The following is a 5318-nucleotide window of genomic DNA, read 5'->3' on the forward strand; positions in this document are numbered from 1 at the left end:
ATGGTCAGTGGTTTGGGGGTCCAGATCACGATGGTCAGTGGGTTGGGGGTCCGGAGCAGGATGGTCAGTGGGTTGGGGGTATGGGGCAGGTTGGTCAGTGGGCTGGGGGTCTGACAGTCAGCCTGTCACTGGTGCTGGTCAGCAGCTTACGAGTCTGGCTGGGGTTGGCCCAGTGAAGGGGGAGAGTGAGATCACATGTGGAAAGCCCCCATCAGGGAGTGACTGCAGGCTACTGAAGGACAGTAATGCTAATTTTCTAACTTTATTTCCTTATTTTCCTAATTTTTACTGTGGAGAACTGTCATGTCGAACTATGTCGCAGACACGGGGAGAATGTGCAAATTCCACACAGACAGTCACCTGAGGCTGGAATCAAACCCAGGTCCCTGGCGCTGTGAGGCAGCATTGCTAACCACTGAGCCACTGTGCCACCCCAAAGCATCACTAAACTATTAATCCAGGAAAGTTCTGAGGAAGGGTCACCAGACCTGAAACATTAACTCTGATTTTTTCTTCACAGATGCTGCCAGAGCTGCTGAGCTTTTCCAGCAACTTCTGTTTGTGCATAGTTCAAGTCGTTGTTGTGGTAACGATTGTATTTTGAGTCTGACTTGACCAGATGAAATGTTGATTTTGTTCCACCGTGGACAGCGCATATAAATGGAGAGGGTGCAGCTTATGCTATTAGTTGGAATGAACTGGAAATGAGGACATAATTTATAGAGTGCAAGATGCATTTTTACGCATATATGTACATATTTAATATAAACTCTCACAAAATCATTTATCAATTCTATTATTTAGAAGCACACTTAACGCAACAGGTTAAATTCTCAAGGAATCCACATAGCCACCCTATAAAGCCAGATTGGCGTGGAGTGGACAAAAATTGAACTTTGTCCTAACTTGGTCTCAATTATCTCTTTCTGTAATTAAGATGGCGCTGAATTGTGGCAACTTTTACACATCTCACCGTATTTTCATAAATTCGAGTGACAATAAATTGCTATTCTGTTCTACTGTACTTACAGAACAACAATTTCCATTCACACAGCACCATTAATCAAGCAAAACATGATACTGAGTCATGCTAGGAAATAACAAAGAGAGAAAGGCATTAAGGAACATTTTAATAGGGCAGGTGAGTTAAGGAGGGAGCTTCTGAGTTCAGGTCACAGGCAGTTGAAGGCATGGCTGACAGTAGAAGAATCAAAATTGGGGATGCCCAGCAAAGAAATCAACAAATGCCTCAGATGTTTGTGGAACTGGAGGAAGGAAATTTAAAAATCACATTGATCCTTAACTGGGGGCACCAGGCGACATGGGTGGAGACAGAAACAATAGAGATTGGGGATAGGCTAAAGGTTTTTTTAAGTTCATACATGGCATGATGGCATCACTGGCTAGGTCAGTATTTATTGCCCATTCCTGAGAGCCAACCACATTGCTGTGGGTCTGGAGTCATATGTAGACCAGATCAGGTAATGATGGCAGCTTGACTCCCTAAATGACATTAGTGAACCAGATGAGTTTTTCCCCAACAATTGAGAATGATTTCATGGTCATCATTAGACTCTTAATTCCAGATTTTTATTAAATTCAAATTCCGCCATTTGCCTTGGTAGGAATCAAACCAAGTACCCAGGACAACACCTGGTTCTCTGGGTTAACAGCGCAGCAATAATATCACCAGGCCATCGCCTCCCATTTGAAAGCAGAAGTACATCAGAGTTTGGACATTGAGCAATAGAAACACTCAGCCAGTCACGGGTAAAGTGAAACATGTGAATCATCAGCTGCAGTACCGCCTAAAGTAACACACAAGTGAAAATAAGTCATGAGATAACAAGGTGCAGAGCTGGATGAACACAGCAGGCCAAGCAGCATCATAGGAGCAGAAAGGCTGACGTTTCAGACCTAGACCCTTCTTCAGAAATGGGGGAGGGGAAGGGAGTTCTGAAATAAATAGGGAGAGAGGGGGAGGCGGATAGAAGATGGATAGAGGAGAAGATAGGTGGAGAGGAGACAGACAGGTCAAAGAGGCGGGAATGGAGGCAGTAAAGGTGAGTGTAGGTAGGGAGTTAGGGAGGGGATAGGTCAGTCCAGGGAGGACGGACAGGTCAAGGGGGCGGGATGAGGTTAGTAGGTAGGAAATGGGGGTGGGGCTTGAGGTGGGAGGAGGGGATAGGTGGGAGGAAGGACAGGTTAGGGAGGCGGGGACGAGCTGGACTGGTTTTGGGATGCGGTGGGGGGAGGGGAGATTTTGAAGCTTGTGAAATCCACATTGATACCATTGGGCTGCAGGGTTCCCAAGCGGAATATGAGTTGCTGTTCCTGCAACCTTCAGGTGGCATCGTTGTGGCACTGCAGGAGGCCAAGGATGGACATGTCGTCTGAGGAATGGGAGGGGGAGTTGAAATGGTTCGCGACTGGGAGGTGCAGTTGTTTATTGCGAACCGAGCGTAGGTGCTCCGCAAAGCGGCCCCAAGCCTCCGCTTGGTTTCCCCGATGTAGAGGAAGCCACATCGGGAACAGCGGATACAGTATACCACATTGGCAGATGTGCTAAGTAAGCCATGTCGTTCTGAGGAAGGGTCACCCGGACCTTAAACGTTAACTCTGATTTCTCTTCGCAGATGCGCTGAGCTTTTCCAGCAACTTTGTTGCTTTTGTCCCTGATTTACGGCATCCGTTTGGTTTCTGAAAGTAAGTCAGAATTGAAATGAAACATTTCGCTCCGGTTAGGGAAGTAAGTTACAGTGTCAAAGCTGAAAGACAGCTCATTGAGCTGAGAACACGCAAGTCACTGACTTTACCCAAACTAACAGAGATAGCTGTCGTACTGAAGCATAGTTGACACAGGACAGTGCAGCATCGTCAGTAATAATCAGAATGGCCTCTGAGGGGTTGTTAGTTCCTCAGGGGTGGGAGCCTGTATTAATCACCAGCTCATTCACTCCATTCATCATTTTCTGCAACTCCTTACGGAGTAACAGGTAAGGATGTACCTTACTGACGATAAGCCCGAACCCTCCGCGGCTCCAAACCAAGGACAGACAACACATTTTTAAGTCAGGGTGACCCGCCCTAATAAACTGCGTGCACTATAGTTGCCTGTAAGTTGTCAGACATGAATTTTATTAGCCGTAAAGCCCAACCTCTTGGCAATATTCTCATTTTAAAACATCCCCCCCCCCCCGCAACGTCAGTGCAAGTGCTCCCACAATGCACGGCGCTCCTAATCTGCATACGCGGGGAAGGGGGCGGTGCGGAGTTCAGGGTTGGATAAGAGTTTAATGAATAAAATGAGTCTTAAAAAATACAATGCTGGCGAAGCATTAACTAATTGCTGAGCCTCCCTGGGTTGAAACCTCTGCCTTTACACTTACAGCAATCACATGGCATCTAAATTGTGCACAGTAAGATCCCACAAGTTGCCACCTGATATCAACTGGATTCATCTGCCTCAGGGATGTTTTTTGGGGGGGGGGAATGTGTTTTCGCCAGCACTCTCAGAGGGAAAATTCCTGCTCCTCCTTAAATCGTGACGTACAGCCAACATTACCCACCTGAGAGGGCAGATGGGGCCCACAGGTCAGTGTCTCACCTCAAAGAAAAAGTCTGAAGTCACACGACACCAGGTTACAGCCCTGGAGACAGTAAGGACAGAAGATGCTGCAATCGATGAAGTGTTTCGGCCCGAAACGTTGACTTTCCCGCTCCTCAGATGCTCCCTGACCCGCTATGCTTTTTCAGCTCCAACACCAGGTTATAGTCCAACAGGTTTGTTTAAAATTCCAAGCTTTCACCTGGCAAAGGATTAGCGTTCCAAAAGCTTGTGATTTTAAATAAACCCGTTGGACTATAACCTAGTGTCATGTGACTTTTGATTTTGTCCACCCCAGTCCAACACCGGAACCTCCACATCATGGTCACCTGAAAATGGGAGCGTATGACAATGCAGCATTCCCTCATTGCTCTATAGAATGGCGAGAGGGGCTAGATTACAACTGCACGGGCCTAAGTGACTCTCTGAATGAGAGGCAAGAGTAGGGTAAGATTAGGTGCTTTAGGTAGATTTGCATAGGATGTATGTTCAGGTGGGAAGCGGGAATTTGGACAGAGTGAGTGTTTGTGGGAAGAGTGAGTTTGAGGAAGTGAGTGTTTTGGGGTGTGTGTGTTGGAGGGAGTAAGTGTTGGGGAGAGTGAGTGTTTGGGAGAGTGAGTGTTTGAGGGAGTGAGTGTTGGGGAGAGTGAGTGTTGGAGGGATTATGTGTTTGAAGGAATGAAGTGTTTGAGGGGGAATGTGTGTTAGAGGGGAACTTTGTGTTTGGAGTAAAGTGAATGCTTTGTAATCAGATTTTTTTTAGACATGCTGCAATTTTTCACCAGGGTTGCAAACAATAACACAGTCCTGATGTCCACTGTCCAATCTAACACAGATTGATGTTCAATTCCAGAGAGTGCAGGACAATCCTGGAGAATTGGAATGCACCCCTTTCCCTATATTTGCCCCACATTGACATAGGTGTGGTCACAGAGAGGTCAGGACAGCTCCAATGGCAAACTGCCAACTGCTGCAAATGAGGAAGAGCTAGCAAAAGTGCTCGCTTGCTGGTGGTGAGAAGGTCACTACCTGTGAGATCCTTCTTGTACGTCTGGTCGGTCTGTGCCACTGCATGCTGCCCTCGAGGTGGCTGCGGTGGGGGCTCAAGACTGTCACACCTCCTTCTGGAATGTGACTTTGCAAATAGAGTCTGGAGAAAGATGCAGTGATTTTTGTTGAGAAGCTCCGTGATACAGGACTCTGTGCTCTACAATCTGTTCCCCGGGACACACACTGAGACAAATATCAACTGCGCCTGGAGGACCATCAACCCGGTGAAAGATGCTCTTTGGTCTGCCCGAAACTTGTTGGTCTTCCAGAGCAAGGAGTTGACCTCGACTGAGTGTTGCAGACTGGCACATTCCAACGTCCAGGACTACGTGCTGAGGGACGCACTAAAGCTTGGGACAGCCGCTGCCAGGGCGCCGTGGGGAAAGACCACGGTCTGAGGTCTTCCTGCTGAAGGTAAATGGGGATCCGTTCAGTTATCGGACCCTACCAAAGCCTCAAATATAACCATGTACAAGTAGAAGTGCTTTTGTTTGTTTGTTGGATAGAGCCAAACTCCAATGTTTGCTTAAAAACTGAAAGAACTCTGGATGCTGTAAATCAAAACAAAAGCAGAAATTGCTGGAAAAGCTCAGCAGGTCTGGCAGCATCTGTGGAGAGAAACCAGAGTTAACGTTTCGGGTCCAGTGACCCTTCCTCAGAA

General features: G+C 47.2%; 1 non-coding gene across 1 annotated transcript; it reads right to left on the reverse strand.

Moving 5' to 3' along the window:
- Window positions 1–2886: 2886 nt before the first annotated feature.
- Window positions 2887–3019, reverse strand: LOC125487204. Its single transcript, XR_007265725.1, has one exon. It is a non-coding gene; the product is annotated as a U8 small nucleolar RNA (small nucleolar RNA).
- Window positions 3020–5318: the final 2299 nt, after the last annotated feature.

Source organism: Rhincodon typus, chromosome 37 (assembly GCF_021869965.1).
Source record: "Rhincodon typus isolate 14 chromosome 37, sRhiTyp1.1, whole genome shotgun sequence".
Taxonomy (NCBI): domain Eukaryota; kingdom Metazoa; phylum Chordata; class Chondrichthyes; order Orectolobiformes; family Rhincodontidae; genus Rhincodon; species Rhincodon typus.